A 23,875-nucleotide genomic window follows, 5' to 3' on the forward strand; every position below is an offset into this window, starting at 1 on the left:
CATGTTCTTTTTCCATTATAGTACATTGCAATTTCTTGTCTCATAGTACTGTTAATTTCAGTAATAATACAGAAATATTGAACTACTGTTCAAAATATGAAGCTGAAGTGACTTCAGTTAAAGTCTTCAGTTTGTGCTTAGTTGTCACTGATCAAAACCAAGATTGGGCTGTAAGTGTGTTTCTGTGGGTGTGTGTTTCATTTATTTGTGTGTGTGTGTGTGTGTGTGTGTGTGTGTGTGTGTGTGTGTGTGTGTGTGTGTGTGTGTGTGTGTGTGTGTGTGTGTGTGTGTGTGTGTGTGTGTGTGTGTGTGTGTGTGTGTGTGTGTGTGTGTGTGAGAGTGGCTTATTTGAGACAGGTGCTACTCCCACACAGTTTCCTGCTCAGATCGAGTTTTGAGGGGGAGACAAACACACACTCACACGTTGTGTTTTCATGTTTTATGCTGACTTTCCATAGACATAATGGTTTTTATACTGTACAAACTGTATATTCTATCCCTTTAGACTAACACTACCCATAAACCTACCCATCACAGAAAACTGTCCTCATTTTTACATTTTCAAAAAACATCACTTAGTTTGATTTATAAGCTGTTTTCTCATGTGAACCAAAACATTTCCCCACAAGGGCAAGGATTTAGGATCTTTATGGGGACATTTTGTCCCGATAACGTAGGGTTTACCTGATACACACACACACACACACACACTGCATAACCTCCATTATGACACCAGTAATAAAGGCATGCACACTCCTGCGACTGAGTCTATTGTTTGATGATCCATGAAATATTACGTGCCACACATGCACACAAAACGTTCTCAGCTAATACAAATACAAGGATTCCCACTCATACAAACACACAGGTGCTTCATTAGTAGTAGTAGGGGATTTCCCTGATTTGAATGTAAATGGACTCTTCTACTGTAACCACATAAAACAGAAAAACATTGTAGGTCTAAAGATTTATTGAGGAATAAAATATAAATATATAAATATATAATGCTTATACTACAGTAGCCACACCTCAAGATAATGTTCAGATGTTGTATTTCAAGACATTTGTCAGGTTTTTGACTTTGAAACGCTCGTGTGTAGGACTAAGTTCTTACGCATCTCATCCGACGCCTCCATTGCTGATTCCAAAACATTTTAGAGCTAGTAACAGAGGCTTGAGCCACGGATAGCACACTAATGCAGCTATTAATGCAGTTAAATATATATATATATATACATTTATGAAACTGTAAGTTTATCTGCTTCAAGAACAGCGCTGTTATTACCTTGCTATAAGAAATGTCATGTAGCTTTTATGTTGCTAAACAATTTTACTGATAATATCACCAGATCAGCGCTCACAACTTGTTTCTGTGTGAGTGTGTGTCCGTAGTACTGTATGTGTGTGTTTGAGTGGGAGAGAGAGCGGGAGCTGATGAAGGCTTAAGGACCGCTGAAATAACTGAAATCATTTGGCGAAGTGACTTGGACATGTTATCCATGTGTTTCTCTGAAAATAATTGCACACCTTAGAACGTTCGTCAACCAATCAGATTTAAGCATTCAACAGCCCTGTAGTATAAATGATAATAATGTAAAACTACATTAAATAATGATGTTTTTTTGTAAACTATTCCTTTAAATGTCTACGATAGATAGATAGATAGATAGATAGATAGATAGATAGATAGATAGATAGATAGATGTTGTGCACTGTAGAGAGTTATTTTGGCACTGACAGAACCAAGTACAGAAAGAAACAGCCGGATAATGGAAAGAGGTTCTGTGGCCCAATGCCAGAAATTTTCTTCCGCCCCATATCACTCACTCACTGTCTCTCTCACTCTCTCTCTCTCTCTCTCTCTCTCTCTCTCTCTCTCTCTCTCTCTCTCTCTCTCTCTCTCTCACTCACTGTCTCTCTCACTCTCTCTCTCTCTCTCTCTCTCTCTCTTTCTGTGGGTCTTGCTGACACACAGGATCCCACAGGCTCTCTTTCTTCCATCAACACACACACAAACACACACACACACACACTGAGAGAGCCACCTCCGCCACCAAACCAGGGAACCAAGGACACTGTTTCCACTAACCACTACACCCCCGCTCTTCCCGGTCCTGCATCCAGCCTCACTGTCCGACAGGAAGCGGAAAATGGATCCCACTACACATCCTGTGTTTTCTCAAGCCTGCTGTTGACCTACCCTTCACATCACTCCTCTCACTCCATTCGGCCTGTCGCTCACAGAACAGAACACTGGCACACTGCTTACTGCATACTACCTAGTGCACTAACACAATATTATTCAGTACTTAAATGTATAACTACAATGTAAAAGACACCTCAAAATAAAGTGTAACCCAAAAAAATTAGGAAAACTAGGAATTTTAGTTGGTTGTCCAACAGACAAATTGCATACTGTGTACGGTGAACACACTGCATACTACAGAAATAGTATTTTTATAGCATACCACAATATGAGCATTATAACATCACAGTCTGCCACTCATTTTCTGCTGTATCCTCTGAATATGACCGCTATCAGATCACTCAGAAGTGAGGATGTGCTGACAGGAAATTAACACAGCCTCCAGATTTAGATGCAGTTTAGTTGTAAATATCTGAGAACTGAAGTACTTTCCGCTCTCGTGTGATTTCGGAGAATTAAAAAAAGGGAAAACAAGATTTACTTATTACTTTACACTTGTATGCATGCTTGCTAATTTTCTGTTTGACGATCCATGAAATTTTATGAGACACACATGCACACTTCCTCAGCAAATATACACAAGGGTTTCCACTCATGTATAAACACACAGGTGCTTCATGCCTAGTAGTTGGGAATTTCCCTGTTTTGAATGTAAATTGATTCTTCTGCTGTAACCACATGCTACAAAAATATAACACAATGATCAAGTTCACAATGGACATTTTCATCAACCACCCTAGGGATAATGTGCATGGTTTATTTTGCAACAATGGCTGTATAACTGCGTAAGTCTGACATAAATGGCGACTTACCAAATAAATGGAAAAAATGGAAATCAAATATTGATTTGAAATTATTTTAGTATGTGAGAAGTGTGTTAAAACTAGTTTGAAAGACAAAAGCCTTCCAAAGACATCACAATAAAGGTTTAATGGTTCAAATAATAATTACTGTGTTCGTCAGGAGCTGGTTAGATATGCAATGTTGCAATTCTGTGAAAACACATCTTAAAGTGAAATGATTTCTGTAAATCCAGAGGTCAAATGCTGTGTGAGTCTCAGTTTTCCATGTAGTTTTAGCCACTGACTGGTCTGTGTGTCGAATTCAACAAAACTAGAAATCTTATATAAACGTATATAAGCAATGCAGTTTTTTTTTTAGAAAGGAAAATGTAAATGATGAAAAAATAAGAATTTGGGAGAATCAATAAATGATGAATGCTTTACTGCCATTGAGTGAATAATGTAGTTATGTAATCAATAAAAAAAAGTAACTGTAGTCTGATTACGAGAACTTTAAAATGCAATATAATATATACAATTTTTGAGTAATTGGGAATAGATCACATTATTTTCTGATACTGTGATATTCTTTAAAATATATATATTTTTATATATAGTTTAATATAGCATTTTACTCCAGGTGCAACACATTTGTCGTGGTATAATTATTTTAAATTGCAATTAATATTTAAATATTACAGAACATAGTGACAAGCATGTAGACGTCAAAGTTTCTTGCAACCATTAGTATGTCTTCAGAAAAATTAAATATAGTTCACACAGTTGTAATGTAATTGTATTTTTTATGATACAATTATGTAGCTTTTTTTGGTCAGAGAGCACCTTTTAAATGTATGGGGAAAAAAGCAGCTAGGACATTCCTCAAATTTTATCCTTTTGTGTTTCACAGATAAAAAGGTCAAACGAGTTTGGAACGAATGGAATGAGGATGAGTAAATGACGACAGAAGAGAAACGATCTTCACTGGGATACTGTTGTTTACTGTATCTGCAGCATAACACGTTTCACTTACACTTCAATCAGTCATTTGTATGGATCGGCTAAAATCAATTTTAGTCGGATTTTCTAGAAATGCCTCAGCTAGGTTAATCTTTCTTAAATAATGACAGTTTAACTGGACTTGGTAGATTAGTGATGGGCTTTTGTTGTTGTTCGAACACATCCGTAGTAGATCCTTGTTTGTGGTTTTTGGTGTGGCAGCTTTTGTGGTTTGAGAAGCTCCGCCCTCAAAAACATCTCTGGCCAAACCCATTCTCAACAGGGCGCAATGTACCCACACGACGTAACATTCGCCTGATGACACACATATACACCCAAAGACATGCTCCTTGCCGTTAAATTAATTCTGTACACTCTACATCCCAGTTTTGTTCCTTCTAACCGATTGATTTGTTTTACATGAGAGCAAGTGAGTGCAAAACAGGGATGTGGACAGAGAGATGCAATCACTTTAGTGCATCTCACCCTCTTCTCATTTGAATTTATGGCACTCTCATGGCTGTAACATGACTAAATGAGATTTGGAACGACGCCCAGATCAGTTGAAGGAGGTCTGCGTGACCCAGCTGGCTCACAACTACCACATTTAGCCCTACTGTATATGTCACTGCTGGTCTCAGATTAGTTGAGCCTTTTTTATGTACTTTACAGGCACTGAGATTTGTTCCATTTTTAACCGTTACCAAAACAAAACTTAGGTTTTTTTTGTGTGTTTTTTTATATTAAAGGGATAGTTCATCCAAAAATGAATGTCTGTCATTATTTATTCAATCCTCATGTTGTTCCAAACCCATATGATTTTCTTCTACCGTGAAATACAAAAGGAGACGTTTTGAAGGATGTTCATTCATGCTGCTGCTCTTTTCACTACTATTAAAGTGATGGTTCCCAGGAGTGATAAGCTCCAAAAAAAAGGACAACAAAAACACTACAGCACATGCATTATATTCCAAGTCTTCTAGAGCTAAACAATATCTTTGTGTTACAAAACAGACCAAATCTAAGTTATAATTCACTGAAAAGCAAGCTTGACGGCCGTGGTCACCATTCACTGTCACTGTATCTTAGCATCTTAGGCCTTGTGTACACCTGGTATTAAGATTTGTTTTGGTCAATTGGATCACACTAGTGGATGACACTAAATACAGGTGTAAACGGGGTCTAAAACGTTTTGAGCTTGTCCACTTTCAATCACTTCCAGAGGTAGTTGAAAACGCATTAGACCGGATTGCTTTCATAGTGTAAACGCTCATGTGATTGAATGTGTTTGTTTGATCCTCCCTGGATCAAGTCATTGTTACCTTGAAAGCGAGAGCTAAACATTGACCTCCCATGAACCATGAGGAATGATGGAATGGTGAACTGGATTTCATCAAGTATAACATGTTCCAGGATCAACTGGAACAACATTCCAATCAACCAATCAGATCTGAGGGACAAGTTTCCAGTTTATGCCAGGTTTAGGCTTATAACCAGGGTTAGGTGCTTCTACATCAGTGTTATTCACCTATCATTTCCCTCTGATTTTAGGAATAAGTTATGGTTATGGTTAGGTTTAGGGGTGGGATAGGGTTAGGACTACGTTTTCAGACATAAATGTTCTACACTCACCTAAAGGATTATTAGGAACACCATACTAATACTGTGTTTGACCACCTTTCGCCTTCAGAACTGCCTTAATTCTACGTGGCATTGATTCAACAAGGTGCTGAAAGCATTCTTTAGAAATGTTGGCCCATATTGATAGGATAGCATCTTGCAGTTGATGGAGATTTGTGGGATGCACATCCAGGGCACGAAGCTCCCGTTCCACCACATCCCAAAGATGCTCTATTGGGTTGAGATCTGGTGACTGTGGGGGCCATTTTAGTACAGTGAACTCATTGTCATGTTCAAGAAACCAATTTGAAATGATTCGAGCTTTGTGACATGGTGCATTATCCTGCTGGAAGTAGCCATCAGAGGATGGGTACATGGTGGTCATAAAGGGATGGACATGGTCAGAAACAATGCTCACGTAGGTCGTGGCATTTAAACAATGCCCAATTGGCACTAAGGGGCCTAAAGTGTGCCAAGAAAACATCCCCCACACCATTACACCACCACCACCAGCCTGCACAGGGGTAACAAGGCATGATGGATCCATGTTCTCATTCTGTTTACGCCAAATTCTGACTCTACCATCTGAATGTCTCAACAGAAATCGAGACTCATCAGACCAGGCAACATTTTTCCAGTCTTCAACTGTCCAATTTTGGTGAGCTTGTGCAAATTGTAGCCTCATTTTCCTATTTGTAGTGGAGATGAGTGGTACCCGGTGGGGTCTTCTGCTGTTGTAGCCCATCCGCCTCAAGGTTGTGCGTGTTGTGGCTTCACAAATGCTTTGCTGAATACCTCGGTTGTAACGAGTGGTTATTTCAGTCAAAGTTGCTCTTCTATCAGCTTGAATCAGTCAGCCCATTCTCCTCTGACCTCTAGCATCAACGAGGCATTTTCGCCCACAGGACTGCCGCATACGGGATTTTTTCCCTTTTCACACCATTCTTTGTAAACCCTAGAAATGGTTGTGCGTGAAAATCCCAGTAACTGAGCAGATTGTGAAATACTCAGACCGGCCCGTCTGGCACCAACAACCATGCCACGCTCAAAATGTCTTAAATCACCTTTCTTTCCCATTCTGACATTCAGTTTGGAGTTCAGGAGATTGTCTTCACCAGGACCACACCCCTAAATGCATTGAAGCAACTGCCATGTGACTGGTTGATTAGATAATTGCATTAATGAGAAATTTAACAGGTGTTCCTAATAATCCTTTAGGTTAGTGTACATACATAAATACATACATATATATACATTTATTATATTATACAAACACAAACTTTTATGTTAGATGGAATTAATCTATTTGACAGCCTTAATTTGAGTAGTTTGCAATAAACTTAAAATATTGTTAAAATATTGTCTTTAAGTCTTATAAGTCATTTGCAATGCTTTAGTTTATTCATGAAATCATTTAAGTATAGGGTCTTGTGATTTCCACAATACGGAAAAAGTGGACAAGATCACAGAATCCAGTCCTAAAAATGGAATTTACTGTTTAATGAGGAACATCAGGTTGTAGTGTTTGGTAGAACTGCCCTATGAAGAAAACGACTGGGAAAATACTTCCGGAACCAAGGCTACTGAAATAGTGGACAGTCACTGATGTGCTCTATAGCAGATGATAGCTTATAATAAGCTATATTATAAAGAATGATGATAGCGATCATATGACTGATGTTTGGCATGTTACTAAAGGTGACAGTCAATGGGAAATGTAATGGCATGAATCCAGAGGTTCATTATGGATAATGGATTGGACACTCCTCGGCACACATGCCATCTTAATGAGACTAGATGGAATATGAGCCTCATCATGAAATCGGTTCTCTATGTGGGATGCATTACAAAATAATTTCTTAGTCATCCAAATGCTCGATAAACCCCACACCGAGGTTAAAACAAGCGAAATCTATTTCAGATTTGTGTAAAGGAAACATCGAAAGAAAAGGGAAAATCTGAATTGTTTTGAAAGAGTCACCCTCTAAAATTAGATGCTTTTGTTTATTCTCTGACCAAAAGCCTTTGTCTTTTCTGAGCCGACAACTCACACAAACTCTATTTATAGGGAAACCAAACAATACTGTAGGAGAAACAAACAAACAAGACAAACTCGGGTCATCTAAAGAGGAACTAAGAGAAGCTCTAACACACGGGATGGGAAACAAATCAAGAGCAGATCAAAAGTGCACTGAGGGTGATGAAAAGATAAATAGTACTTTATTTTTGATGATATCTGAGGATTAAATATGGGTTCATATGCAACAATGTTTGTGTTGGCGACAAAGTGTTTTGTGATTGTGTTTACAACAATAGATTAATACATTCCTATTATTATTTATTAATAACAATATGTTAATTTGTATTGTCATTTGACAGCTGCAATCTAAAATATATTATTATTATTTTTTAAATACTTTATATTTAAAAATGTTACAGTTTAATATTTATTTTTAGTAATTATGTTTTTATTTAATAATAATACAAATAAATATTATCTTGTAGCCATATTGATATAATCACACAATTTTGGCCAACAAACAAGCTAAGCAAATCTGGATTTTTTTCTAAATCACATTTTAAATTGCTATCACAATTTATTTTCAGAAAAAAAAAAAAAAAAAAAATTCTCCAAATTGTGAAGTCCTAATTATAATAATTATTATTATTATTTTATAACCACATTGATATCATCACAAAATTGTGTCCAAATTGTGCAGCCCGACAAACAAGCACAACAAAACTGGATTTTTTTTTTAATCACATTGTAAATCACAATCACTATTTTTTCAGGGGGAAAAAATACGCAATTTGATTTTTTAAGTTCTAATTATTATTATTATTATTATTATTATCATTTTTTTTATATAACTATATTGATATAGACAAAAAATGTTGGCCACATTTTGCAGCCCAACAAACAAGCACAGCAAATCTGTATATATTTTTTTAAAATCGCATTTGCCATTTTTATTTACTTTTTTATTTTATTATAAACAATAATTAAAATTATAATAATAATAATAATTATTATTATTATTATTACATGCATTTTTGGTTGAAAAATATTTAGGACATTTTTGTTACATCACATTTTGTCATGTATTTTTGCATGACAAACAAAGAGCACCATAAAGAGTATAGTCATCAACATCATTTCATCTTATTAAAGGGAAATAATCTACCTGAAGTGTCCCACCTGTAGTACTTGCTCCATACATACAGGCAAACATACACACACACACTCACAGCTGAGCAAACACATGTCCGTTGAGCTGCGTCACTCATCTCGACTCTACTTATAAAGGTCAGGTCTCAGTAGCACACAGGGCGGTTGGGGGCTTTGTTTTAAAGCAGACAGTGGCGGTTTGGACAGGTAAACTTCGGAGCGAGCAGCTGCTTTTATGTGGGTCACATGGGTAAATCCTATTGACTCCAATATTGCATATGTTTCCGTCTCATTTTCCTCTCCATATACTCTGTTCAGAATCATTTATGAAACAAAATCAGTTTAAATGACTGAAGTTCACTCATAATTCCTTAAAATGTTCATCTGACATGCAGCAAGCGAATCTCTGTGACCACAGAGGCAACGGTTAATCGATAACAGGGTCACATGACAACACACATTCCAGGAATGAGAGACAGAAAAAGAAAGAGAGATGTGTTAAAGAAATAGCAGACACAGATGGATGCATGAATTTGTATGGGGTTAGAAACTGTATCGTAATTCCAATGTGATTGTCAACCACAAATAGATGTAGAGAGATTCATAAGAAATAAACAAATTCACAAATAAATTAAAATGGGATTTTCAAATATGCTTTTATGTCAGAAACATACTCTGCCAGGCATTAGCAGTAAAACTAAATACATATTCAATATATGTATTTTCATATAAAATTATATCAGCCAGTTAAACAAACAAACAAATCAATCAATTAATAATAAAAAAAAAATCTTAATTTTCATTTCAAATATCATAAAAATCACTGACATTTAAATAATATAAATGGGGTATTACATTTGTTTTTGTATTTTTATGCACTATATACTATTATTGTATTGTATTTATTAGTATTTTAAATTAGCTTTCATGGATTTTCAGTTTAATTCTAAGTTTTAATAATTTTGTTATGGGTTTTTATTTTTTATTTTTTTTAATATCAATTTATTTTTTTATTTCATTTTTTGGGGTTTTAGTCATTTTAGTATTTAACCTTAAACAAATTTTTTTCAGTTAGTTGTCATGGCAACTTTTTTTCGTCATATATTTGCATTTTATTTTATTCCATCTTTATTTGAAGAAAACTATTTGTAAAGGTTTTTGGTATTAATAACAATTACAACACTGGTTTATTCAAAATCATATTTTATCAAGCTGAGAATCTCTACCGGGAAAATAAAAACAATACTAGGTAAGCACGAACAAATGTTTCTTTCACAACACTTCTATGTAAATAACATAAATAGCAGCATAAGACTGCCAGAGTTTCACCATCATCATTACCACATCAACTAACTGTGAAGAACCAGATCAAAAATAGGTTCACCTCTGCCTGGATTCTCACTTCTAGGGAAAGAGGGAGTTAAAAAAAGTTTCAAGAGAAAAGCAAAAGGTTCTCGTGTCACTAAAACAAACACCAAACTCCCACGTAGTATTTCTTGAAGAAAGAGGAAACATGCACTTTATGTCTGTCTACATTATGCAAGGCTGTTAAAAGCATTTTTAAAATATCACCAGGAGCATTTCTGAGGCCAGTGATAATGCATCCCTCAGAAGTGTGAACACTACAGTTAAGTGTGAATTAACACAAATCACACTGCCTGATAAGCTGTCCTGTAGCCTACTGTATTAATGCATTGTATAATGTCACACCTGACACCCACAAACAGGAAGTTTAATGACTATGTGTCTATATTATCGCTCTTACGCAAACGTTTTTACAATACCGACCATTGTAACTGTTTACCGAACAAAATAAATGAATAATATAAGCTCTGCATAGGCAACAGCTGAACAGCTCTGCACACTTGACTCACAATTGATTCCAATAGGGTCTGATGTTAGCATGTTGCTAAGCTAACAATGGTATAAAAAACAATGTTACGTTACGTAAGTCAACTACTATTTAATAACACTGAACCTTTTTAGTGATACTTTTCAGCATTAAAAGTCTTTAAAGCAACACTAAAGATTATTTTTTACCTTAAAATAATGTTTCCAAAATCGTATCAGAGGTTCATCAAGTCGTAACGGGGTGAAAGGCACTTCTGCATTCGCTTTGTGGCCCTATATCTGCTATAACCGCACTATGCAAGTTTGCCAGAACGGGTACATTTACATTTACATTAGGGTAGCGTTTCTGTAGTTCGAATGAAACATAAGAAACTACAAATTTGACTTGCTTTACGGCAAGCGTTACAATAGTCATTATTTTGTTTTTCTTTGTTTCTGATGTCGCAATACATCATACTTTTATCATATCGTTCATTCCAAAGCCGGTGCTGGATAAACAACGAGCGTGCGTGCGACGGTAGGCTGCGGTAGGCTAAATTATTTACGACAGCGATAATGAACAATTCCACTACCAACCTGTAGGGCGACCGAAGAGGAAAAGTTATTTGGTGTTGCTTTAATTTGATTCATAATCAGCGTTTCTCTTGACTTGACCCGCCATCTTGGATTTAAGTTTTCTCCGAGCTTGTCAAAATGCATTCTGGGATTCCCTTTTTGCAAAAGTCATGTGACAGTTGCTTTAGAACAAACTGCTTTTCGGAGGCAGCAGGCAGTTAGTCTTGCCTTTTCATTGTGTAGATGTTTTTCCTCATCCTTTTTCCTTGTTTTTTTTTTTCATACGAGGAACAAGCATTGATTTGTGGCTAAAATCTGTTGTACTGGACTTTCCCCTTCACACTTGTTTTAACAGACATGTCTAGTAGATGTTTTGCATGCACACCACAGACATTTACTCTACAGGCAACCACACACACACACACACACACACACGCACACACACACACACACACGCACACACACACACACACACGCACACGCACACACATACAGCTGGATGTGACTGATTCAGGCTAGTTCCTGCATGCTGAGCAGGTGTCACATCTCTGTGTTTACACAAGTGACATCAGTTTATGACACTGGAAAGTCGTTAAAATAAACTCAGCAATGTCTCGGCGTGTGACTGTACGGTCTAAAGATGGCTCATCATTTACATATTGTCCTGAAAGTTAATGTACACATGCATCGATAAAACATAAGACGTCAATAAAACATCTCTTGTAAACAACGTCACATAATGTTACGTGTACATCCGAAAAGCCATTCATTGTCTATAGTAAGCTATAAAAAATAACTCTAGACAAGGGCATTTTAATAAGTATATGCACTATATTACATATACATTCTATTTGAACTTAACCTGTTGTCTTTATATAGTGTACCAATAAATCTGTCACGAAAACAAGTTATTACAGCCACCATTTAAATGTTTATATTTCAACAACAAAATGGAGTAGAAACATCCTTATTTCATTAAGAATTTGGTATAAAAACTGCTTTATGTGCAATATAAATGTTTATATACAACTTTGTTTTTTTAGTGTTGATTATTAAAGGCACAATATGTAAAAAGTTTGGATCGCAAAGTCCAAAAACGGCTAAATGTAAACTTTAATTTTGGTGGGAAAAAATTAAGAATTCAGTGCAGTGCTTGAAATTAAAAAGGTGTATGTGGTTCGCAAACCTGTTTAAGGAATAGTTCGTCCGAAAATGAAAATTATGTCATCATTTATGACATTGACACCCAATGTCAATGTAATTCTTAACCCAAAGACTGACTTTCTTCCAAAAAGCACAAAAAGAAATGTTAGGAGGAATGTCCAAGCAGCTTTTTTCCATAAAATGAAATGAAATAAAATAATACAATGTGGGAACAGGCCTCCCTGTCCCACATATAGCCGGAGAAGCAAAGAGGAAGTTAAACATTTGTCTGAAGATGTCAGGATTCTAAAGTTAATGCTTGAGAGTTTCACTGCCATTCAGATTAAAACTCTCTAGTTCCCTAATAGTCAAAGCAGAAATGTTTAAGGTTCAGCAGCTGTGTTGCGTACCATGTAGAGATAAAACTCCCTAACCTCACACACTCAGACGTTTGCTCATAAGCACCTCATAAGGATATCAACAACATATATCACAGTAGATACCAACAAACAGGTCAAGGCTTTAACTTCGGCTCACTGTTGGTGTACCAAGCAAGTACAGTAGGGCTTCTGTTTATCATATTTGATGGCTCTATGTGTGTGCGTTGATTAATGTTTATATATGGGAAAAAAAAATGCATAAATTAAATCTGTTTATCATATAATATTATCGTGTCTCAGAAGACTTTTATTAAGCCGCTCGACTCATATGGATTACTTTTACAATCTCTGTGAAAGTTGTGCTGGAATGGACTTTCAAATGGCGGACAGAAAAGATTTCGTTACAAATATCTTAATGATATTTATGTCTATGTTTCATAGACAAACTGAAGTCGTTTGGGTTTAGAACGACGTGATACAACTTTAAAGGGCACCTTTTTTTATTTTACCTTTCCTTTAGTGTGTAATATAGCTGTACATGTAAACAATCTGCAAATTTGCAAAACACGAAACCCTCGCCAAAGGGAGTTCATAACAAAAATACTTGCTTGAAACACCTTGTTTGTAGTCCTGCCAGCTATGTTACCATGTTACACATTTACATAATGCTAGTCTACTGGCTGCTTTAGCTTGCTGTGAGGCGAAGAAAACGTATAAACTTCCAATAACGAAGCCAGATATAATAGCTACTGTTTATAGAAGACTCAGGAGATTTAACTTGATTATAGAGGCATTACATTATGAACACACGCTCTAAGCGTTAGACAATTCACAACAGACTGGGCCATCTGACCAATCAGAGCAGAGTAGACCCACCAATCACAACAGACTGGGCCATCTGACCAATCAGAGCAGAGTAAACCAATCACAACACACTGGGCCATCTGACCAATCAGAGCAGAGTAGACCAATCACAACAGACTGGGTCATCTGACCAATCAGAGCAGAGTAAACCAATCACAACAGACTGGGCCATCTAACCAATCAGAGCAGAGTAAAACAATCACAACAGACAGGGCCATCTGACCAATCAGAGCAGAGTAAAACAATCACAACAGACTGAGCCATCTGACCAATCAGATCAGAGTAAACCAATCACAACAGACTGGGCCATCTGACCAATCAGAGCAGAGTAAACCAATCACAACACACTGGGCCATCTGACCAATCAGAGCAGAGTAGACCAATCACAACAGACAGGGCCATCTGACCAATCAGAGCAGAGTAAAACAATCACAACAGACTGAGCCATCTGACCAATCAGATCAGAGTAAACCAATCACAACAGACTGGGCCATCTGACCAATCAGAGCAGAGTAAACCAATCACAACACACTGGGCCATCTGACCAATCAGAGCAGAGTAGACCAATCACAACAGACTGGGTCATCTGACCAATCAGAGCAGAGTAAACCAATCACAACAGACTGGGCCATCTAACCAATCAGAGCAGAGTAAAACAATCACAACAGACAGGGCCATCTGACCAATCAGAGCAGAGTAAAACAATCACAACAGACTGAGCCATCTGACCAATCAGAGCAGAGTAAACCAATCACAACAGACTGGGCCATCTGACCAATCAGAGAAGACTGTGCTTTTCAGAAAGGTGGGCTTTAAAGAGGCAGGAACTAAAAGCGAGTGATTCAGGCAGAGGGTGAAAAGAAGTGCTGTGGAAATGTAAGGTATGATAAAAATGTGTTTTATGAACTTTAAATCATGTAAATGCATTCTAGCAGAGCCCAAGCATAATATGGGCACTTTAAGATTAGTCTTCACTGGAATAATGGGGTCTAGGCCAAACTGAAGGCGTTCAAGAAGGCATAGCTTTCTCCTGGCATGCGCTCAAACAATATTCATCCATCAGACTACAAGATGGTGAAGCGTGATTCATTGCACCAGAGAATGCCTTTCCGCTTCCCTAGAGTCCAATGGCGGCGCACTTTACACCATTCCCGCCAAAGCTTCATATTATGCATGGTAATGTGAGCCCTACTGATAAGGGGGGGCAGCCTAAAACCAGACTCAGTTGGTTTGTTATTGTCAGCTAGTCCCCAAAATCCCTCTAAAACTAGCAAAACAAACCATCGTAACCAGGTTGGGAGTCCAGAAAACCAGTTTAGGCTGGTTTAAGAGCAGGAAGTCCTGCTTGCAGCAGATCAGCCATGGAAACCCAGCTCATCTATGCAAACAAATCTATGCCGTCTGGAACTCAGTAGTGAGTGTTGATTTTTACGCACACAGCGGTCCTGTGGTCGAGCTGTTGCTTCTAGACATTTCCATTTCACAATAACAGAACTTGCGGTTGACCACGGAAGGTCTGATTTGTTTGGAAAGGTGGCATCCTATGAGTGTCACTTTGGTGCACCCCGTCCAAGTCTGAACGCTTGACTAAGGAGTTTGCAGTAGCTGCACCATTTGATTTCATGCACCTGTTAGAAATGGATGTAACTGAAATAGCCGAAAGCATTAACTGAAAGCAGGTGTTCACATTAATTTGGCAATGTAATGCATGTATGTGCATCCTGACTTGCAAAGCCAAAGGCCAAGTTTTCCTATCTGGGTCAATAAGCCAGCGAGTGTAAAAAAGGAGAAAAAAAAATCTATTAAAAATTCTGTTTGAATGCATGTACCAAGCTTTTAGAAATGTTCTCTTTGTATTCATGTTGCTTAGTGACAAGTAATTATATATATATATATATATATATTTTTTTTTTTTACATCTTAAATAGATGCGTGTAAACATTAATAATAAATTTTTTTTTACGTTTAAAAAAATTGACATAAAATACTTTTTTTCACACATCATGAATTATCGGGGGTTTTACCATGTAACAAATTTTTTCACAAACTAATTAGTCAATGTACTTTCCAAAGTTTTGGTACATATATATTATCTACAGTAGTAAACATTTGAAGTGGATCAAAACTTTTCCTCAAAGTTATACATGAGTTTCGAACAATACCTGTTCTTGTCTTTGGACATTGTCTTAATGTGTCTTACTTTGGACATATATATATATATATATATATATATATATATATATATATATATATATATATATATATATATATTGGTATTTGGGTTTTTTTTTTTAACAAAAAAATAAAATAAAAATAAAAATAAAAAGATTACATTCTACATAATTAACCCCCATCACACTCCTACAAAATTCAATACATTTTTATTCCGAATGTAAAATCATGTTGAACAGTTGGTTTCAACTTGTAAGCATTTTTAATGTATTAAATAAATATATTAATAAACATTTTGTTAAAAAAAGGGCGTTTCTGGCTCTTGCGTTCTACTGCGTCATGACGTTTGGGATAAGCAGACTAAATGAAGAGTGCTTGCATTAACTTACTGAAAGAGAATCTCATAGCTCTTGCAAAGAGGGAAGGACAGAAGTGCAGATGAAAAAGAGAGCGAGACGAGAAGCGAAAGACTGACAGATTAAAGACAGAGGACCGTTTAAGCTGATTAGTCTTATTCTGCTTGATGAGCCGAGCTGCAACTGCAACCTTCTGCATTCATCTGGTCAATAGTCTCTTCGACAAGTCGCAGAGCGCCAGCAACCATATCAAACATTGAGCCCTGATGAGCAAAAGACACATGCGTCACCTCTGAATGAAGCCATTGGATGCTGATAGCTAGATCCAATCAAACGCATTTAGTCGACTCCCACTCGAATTCGAAAAAGGAGTTGAAACTCTAAAGCTGGGGTTGAATGCGCGCCCTGATCAATTCATAAAGCCATGCATGAGAGTGTTGAGTGACAGCAAAGCATTCTGGCTCATCAGAACTCTTTGTGTCACTTCCTCTGCTCTCTGCCATCTGTGCTGTTTTTGTGTTTGAAAGCTGAACTAGAATCAGCAGGGCACACTTCAGTTGGGTTCGACTCAAAGCATGACAGCTTTCTAATGAGGACAAGATGTGCATACAACAGCCGCCTGAAATCTCTCTCGTTTGTCAGGTTGACTTCATCCGATGCAGATTGTATCGTACGTTAATTGCCGAAAGAACAGTCGACTGACGCAAGCCTGTCACTTTAGACTTTAAAAGGTTGAGCTTAACTGTTACAGTGGACCACATCCTCAGTCACATAAACAAACCAGGCTGACCTGTACATGCTGGTTTAAACCGCATGTTGTGCAATAGGAGATGTTGCAACCAAGCACACCTTTGATGCGCATTGAAAGTTGAGGAAAGATGCTTACAATAATCACGGTTGTGTTCCATATCCTTGGCCCTTTGTTTAATCTTTCGCCGCCACTGATGAGACTTTCCATCACTTATGACACGTTTCCTCGACTTTGACGAGACGTTTTTTCAGCCAATCCATGTTTTCACTGTTATAAGGCAGGGGGCGCTATTACGCGTCTTCAAAAACATGCGACGAAGAAGCAGAAACAAGCGATAGAAGCATTTACGCACATGTAATCTACCATGATTATCAAACAGTAAACTACATATAAATCAAAACTGCCTATGAAATGTCGACCCATGAAGTGGTATAGGACTGTAAAGCTTTTGGGGTGTTGATGGACTCAATCTACTCCATCTATATATCGTTTTCACATATATTAAAAAATCTTACTAACTCCTAACTTTAGGACCATATGAACAAATTGCTGCATTTGCCTTTTTCCTAATTCTTTAATATTCAACTAAACACTGTTCAAAAAGCTGACAAAAACAACATAAGTGTGGTATAAGGCAATAAAATAGTATTATATGAAAGAACATACAGCACTTCTGTCAAATATCAGTCTGTTTTTTTTTTTTTTTTTTGGCTTCTTGTTTTCAACTTTGATATTTTAAATGTCATCGATTAGAGCTCCATTTTGTGGCATTAGCTGCCATACATAAAGCTTCATATATTACATGTTAAAGGTAGGGTAGGTAGGATTTTTATAAAAAAAACTTGTTTTCAAATTTGTTTAAACTGTCTTTATATACCAATACATAATTAAAATGTAAGTGCTCTGAAAAAGAGAGTATAAAAATCGAGTGACTTTAGACATTTTAATCTGCAATAAACACAGCTCATTATTTCCATCCGGGATGAAACAATTGATTGGTTTGGGCGACCACCATGGCTACCACCCCTGTTGCTACAAGATCTTCCCATATGCGCGCGCACCCGTTTGCTTTGAGGAGTGCAAGAGAGGCGCGAAACCTACGAAGAGTAAAATTATGGCAGAGAAAGAGCATTCAAAAATTCAAAGCACCTGCATAATGCATCAGCGAAGGCAAACAAGGCAAAAACTACTTCCTCGGACCCTGGTTGCCTGCACTCTTGAACGACCTCCTCTGCTTCGCCCTCGACCCCGGACCTGTCCTCGAACCGACGATGCGGTACTTGTCTCCGGAGTGTAAAGTTAGTCCTAATCAGAGTCAACAATGTTTTCATCATGGAAACTCTTACATGCAAAACACCGTATATGTTATGAATCTTACACGAAATTCACCTTCATCACAGTGTAACCGATGGTAATGGAAAAACGTGTATCAATGCAACCTGTTTTTAGCTTTGCCTTATAAATATAGCTCGTTACCTATAAATATAGCTCGTTACCGAATCAAACAAAATATATTTTAAACTTTACCAGTATCGATATGCTAGCTTGATAGTGAGTAGTAAAAGCCATCTTATTTGTTTATATTTATAGTGATAAAGTTAGGTATTTTATTACATGTGATTCTGACATGATGTCACTGCATGCACTGCGCTCCTTCCTCTCCACTCGGGCGTTCATGTGTTTTGGGGGCGTGGCTTTGGAAGGAGCTCAGAAGGGAGGGGGTGGAGTGAATGGAAATAATGAGCTGTGTTTACAACAGTCGTGAGAGGTCTACAGACACTCGATTTTTATACTCTCTTTTTCAGAGTACTTACATTTTAATTATGTATTGGTATATAAAGACATTTTAAACAAATTTGGAATGTTTTTTTTTTAGAAAAATCCTACCTACCCTTAGCCTGACTACGTCAGACTTCGTACTTCCGCTCAATTTCATTTCGCTTCTGTACTCAGTCTGAGACAGCGTCATAGCTTTCCGTTTTCCTCCGGCCTGAAAACAGCCGGGCCAATCAACGAACAGAGGGCGGGCTGAGAGCCGTGACGTAGACGCTGATTGTACCGTGGATGCATAGATTTACTTCACATAATCTGCAAAAGTCGTTCACAGCCATGTTCACTCCGGTGTTTCGCTCGATGGTTTTTGTTTTCGCATCATACGTGTGTTTACAGTGGAAGTTAGATGCGGCTGAGCATGCGCATAACACACGCCATAACCAAACGTTATGTGATTGGCTTACGGGTAACCAATGATTTTAAACTTCAGACAAGCGCCCCCCCGCGCGAGAGAAAACACTTCTCTATTATGCCCTTCCAGACTCTGTATACGAAGCAAAGTGAAGTAGCAGAGTTTGGTATTACCAGGCTAACCTACCCTGCCTTTAAGTGCAATCAAAATACATTATGCAGCAGCAGTGGTGCAACAGCAAGCATCAAACATTTGAAGAACTTCACACCCCATTTTGGCTTGATTCTTGATGCAGATAAAGATGTTTGAAATTCAGGTTGCTCACAGACAACAAGAATGATTAACCAGTCCATCAGGAGTGTGTGAACTGATCCACACAGGGAGAAATGCAACAGGCTGCCTCTGCATTTCAATGGTGGGTGATAATGATTTAACAGAATCGGTGGGGAGTTTCACAGGGTGCTTTGTTTTTACACGGGCACACATTTACACATCAAATCTGCAAGGCACTGCACACGCTGCTAACATATTAGATGTTTTAAAGGTGCGTGCAAGTAACTTTTACATTTTCAAGATTAGGAGCTCTATTTTAGCGATCTAAGCGCATGGTCTAAATTTTCAAAATCACCCTGTGTCTTGAAAGGTTTATACATTTTCTCTAAAAATCAGCTTGTCTATGGAGAAAATAAATGGGCTTTTTTACTTTTGGAAGAGGAAGAATAGATAGGACATTTTTTTAACCTATTTATCTTGCACCACAGATATGAAAAACGCTTTCAAACGCAAGTCCTTCCCTAGTTGTGCTTACAACCTTTTTAGATTTGATCACGCTGAAGTCATTTGCTTGTGGGGGTTATATTTCATGCAAGCCTGTGATAAGTAGCTTTAGGAAGAGAATGCTTTGTCCTGGAACCGCGTCTAAAGTAGATGTGCTACAAAGCCAGTGCTTCCCCTCTCCAATTATGACCAAGCAGCACAGAGCACTTTTAATCAAACATGGCCCTCCGTGTGTCATGTGACCGAACAGGAGCTCATCCAATCGCATGCGTCATCCTTAATACGATGACATCACCTGTGCGGGTGCCCTCAAATGTCAAAAACAGATGACCGTTTTAATGATCAATTTCCATAATAACTGCTCATCATCTCCAAGCATAATCGACTAATAGATCTGGACAAACCCCTTGAGCACTGGAGCATTAGGACACAGAGAACATTGGGAATTTTATGTCAATTTCAATAAACAATTTTCTGGGAAGTGATATGGAGGTTATAAGGGTCATTTCAGATATCAATCGATACCAGTGTGGCATCATCATCATCATATTGCATCCAAAAGCCTTTGTATCCTAGGACAAAGTAGATAAAATAATAAAATTATTGCTATTTTACGGCTTTAAAAAAATTAAGTTAATGGTAATAATGAATGAAAATGCATAAATACAGGCGTCTTCCAAAGAATCTTCATAATGTTTGTCTGAATACTGAAACACACATGTATGAAAATGTATGAATGTCCAAATGAATTAGAAATAACGTCAGCATCATTTACACAAGAACATCAGCAAAATAATTCAAAGACTTTTTTCACGATTACTTCCATAATCCGATTAATCTTTTAGCATTCACGAGACAAACGTGATATAGATGTTCATTTCACTTGTTTAATATCAACGTGTTCTTAACCAGCCTACATAATTAGTCAGCGTACTTTGCAAATTTCGAAGACTACAGACACATGCCTAAGACTTAAATTAATGTCACCCAGTTTTAAATTAGCTTCTAAAACAGGCAGCAAGACACAATAGAGGTTTTGAGAGACAGTGAGAAAAGACCTTATTTTGACATTGAGTTCTCTTGGGTTCGAACTTCTTCAAGCCCCAATTTACATAATATATATGTATGTATATAATAAAAGGCACTTTATATATGTGACCCTGGATCACAAAACCAGTCACAAGTCGCACGGGTATATTTGTGGCAATAGCCAACAATACATTGTATGGTTCAAAATGATTGATTTTTCTTTTATGCCAAAAATCATTAGGATATTAAAGGGATGGTTCGGAGTAAAATCAACCCAGGGTCCTTTGCACCATGACATCGAGCCAAACACCCCCCCCAGAAGCCTTTTTTCCCTTGGTTGAACATTATTAAAGTTGGAGCTTATTTCAAGATATCAGCCGGATGGTTTAGTGCAGGCGCTATTGGCTCCAAATTTGTATCTTATAAATTACCCCACTAATAATGCCCAGAATGGTACCAAACTTCTACAGTAGTAAAAATAGGTTATCTACTCATAAAACGAGGCATTGGAAAGTTTGTAAGTACATCAGGAGTTTATTTAATTAATACATTTTTATTGATTTATTAAATAAATAGGGGAGGGGGGTCTCGATGTCCTGGTGCAAAGGACCCTAGGTTGATTTGACTCCGAACCATCCCTTTAAGTAAAGATCATGTTCCATGAAGATATTTTGTTTCATATATAAAACATTTATTTTTGTGACTAAATGCAGCACAATCGCAAACTTAAATGGACAACTTTAAAGGTGTTTCAATTTATTTGCACTTGCAGTTTCCAGATTTTCAAATAGTTGTATCTCGGCCAAATATTGTCCTATCCTAACAAACCATACATCAATGAAAAGCTTATTTATTCAGCTTTCAGATGATGTATAAATCTCAATTTCAAAAAATTGACCCATATGACTGGTTTTGTGGTCCAGGGTCACATATAATAAAAGGGACTCAAACTTATTTGAGTCAGAAGATCACTATCAGTGGAATTCGATTTCCTATGATGAAAACACACTTTAATTTAGTACTCTAAAAAACAGCAGACAAGAACCCCCAAACACGTCCCACTCATTTCCCCTCCTCATGAGACCCCGGGCTGAACATTTCCTGTAGGTGCCATCAGAGGAAGTCTGGTACATGCTACTGCTGCTGTTGAGCTTTCAGCTTATAACACAAACAGGTAGCTCTAGCTCCACAGGACATGCTGAAGGCCAGGCTATTTACTATATAAAGATCCTCCATCTCGACTGTAATTTCCTGGCTAAAGAGAGGTCAGAAAAAGTGTGTCAAATAAGAGGCTTAAATAAAGGAAGCCATAAACCATTGTGGATAAATTATGTAATTTATATCTCAAACCAAGTAAGCTAGCGACATGAAGGAAACAATCGTCATCCTACTGTTTTTGCCTGTTTTATCGCCCAGCAGGTGTTATGATATGAATGTTATAGATATGGCACTGGTCCTGGGTTCTTTCCTCAACGTAAATGTATTTTTCGCTTCATTTCAGATTTTTCTGTTCGTAGAAGAAATGTTGAGAAAAATGTCAAGTTCAATACTTATTCAAAAATATTTTGGGTTCAATACAATATTTAATAATCAAAAAGAATTTGTGCTCACCCCTCAAAATTATTTTGACTCAATCCACGTTTTCTTTTAAAAGAGCAAAAGTCAAGGTTACGCTGAGACACTTACAATGGAAGTCAATGGGGCCAGTTTTTGGAGGGTTAAAAACAGTAATGTGAAACTTACAATTTTATAAAAGCCTGTGCATTAATTCTTCTGTTAAAACTTGTTAAAACTGTTAATCTGTTTACATCATCACTAGCTATGTTTTCATCCTCCTATTTTTATGTGCATTTTGGGATATTGCATTAAAAAAAATGCTGGATGGAAACAGCAAGATGCACATAAATTCAAAAAACATAATTTGAGGTGGATGTTTTTATCCAATAAGAAGACATACGCATTGTTGGCGCCGACATATAGCGCCGTCGCTCTTCGGGCGACCCGAGTTCGAATCTCGTCCCCCTCTCTCCCACTTCACTTCCTGTCTATACTGTCCTATTTATTTATTTATTTATTTTTGCAACAAAAAAAACTCACATGACTTTTCCGCAGCGGTGGATGTGATTGGATAACTGGACTAACCAGCGGACCAATCACATTGCACAGCATCTCAAATGTTGGTTTGATCATTCTGAAATGCTAAAATCTGTATTGATTCTGATTTTCCTTCCCAGAAGCATCTCACATGATTGCATTCCCGAACACCAGAATCCAAACGCAAGATAACATGACAGCGTTTATTTCGTTTCGTTTGCGCGCTCTGAGACGCAAGTCCTTTATGATGGAGGAAAATAGTGGCTTCCCTGATTGTAGCAATTTCTATTTTTATTACAGATCTTTTGCACCAATTTCCGGAAGTGATGATTTTGTTCTCTTGAACACATGGAAACGGTATTTTATTTGCGAATGTTTTATGCGATATTCCAATTTTGTGCATAAGTTAAATTCACAACTTTGGATGGAAACATATCTTATTTTACAGTTTAAGGATTTACATCGTTGTGTTATCACAGCAAAAAATTATTAAAATGAGATCAAACTTTTAAAATGTGATTAAATGTTTAGTGAGTGATTTTCAAACTAAAATCATGTTAACACTCACTTCACATCTTGTGGCTATACTACTGCAATAGTGAGTATTTACAACATTTAAAGGGTTACAAAAATTACATTTCTGTCCTCAATTACTCACCCTCATGTCGTTCCAAACCCGTAAGACTTTCATTCACAAACGAAGATATTTTTAATGAAATCTGAGAGCTTTCTCTCCCTCCATTGAAACTCTAATGCTTCAAAATGTTAATAAAGAGACTGTAAAAGAAATCCGTATGAATTAAGTGGTTTAATCCAAGTCTTCTGAAGAGACATTGATCAGCGAATGTACGTAAAGCACTCAAATTTGATAAAGAGAAGCTCAAGCATGCTTGCTTGATGCCAATGAACCAAAGAGGTTCATTCTTTCGTGTTACGTCAGCA

General features: G+C 37.2%; 1 protein-coding gene and 1 long non-coding RNA gene across 2 annotated transcripts in view; one reads left to right on the plus strand and one right to left on the minus strand.

Annotated features, from left to right (window-relative positions):
• gab2 (GRB2-associated binding protein 2) overlaps positions 1-23,875 on the minus strand; it is a 74,777-nt gene that overhangs the window by 42,382 nt on the left and 8,520 nt on the right. The window lies entirely within an intron of this gene.
• Positions 10,969-15,525, plus strand: LOC309507136. Its single transcript, XR_014209035.1, has 2 exons — positions 10,969-13,524; positions 13,943-15,525. It is a non-coding gene; the product is annotated as an uncharacterized lncRNA (long non-coding RNA).

This window comes from Leuciscus leuciscus (genome assembly GCF_965113295.1).
Source record: "Leuciscus leuciscus genome assembly, chromosome: 9".
Classification (NCBI taxonomy): Eukaryota; Metazoa; Chordata; class Actinopteri; order Cypriniformes; family Leuciscidae; genus Leuciscus; species Leuciscus leuciscus.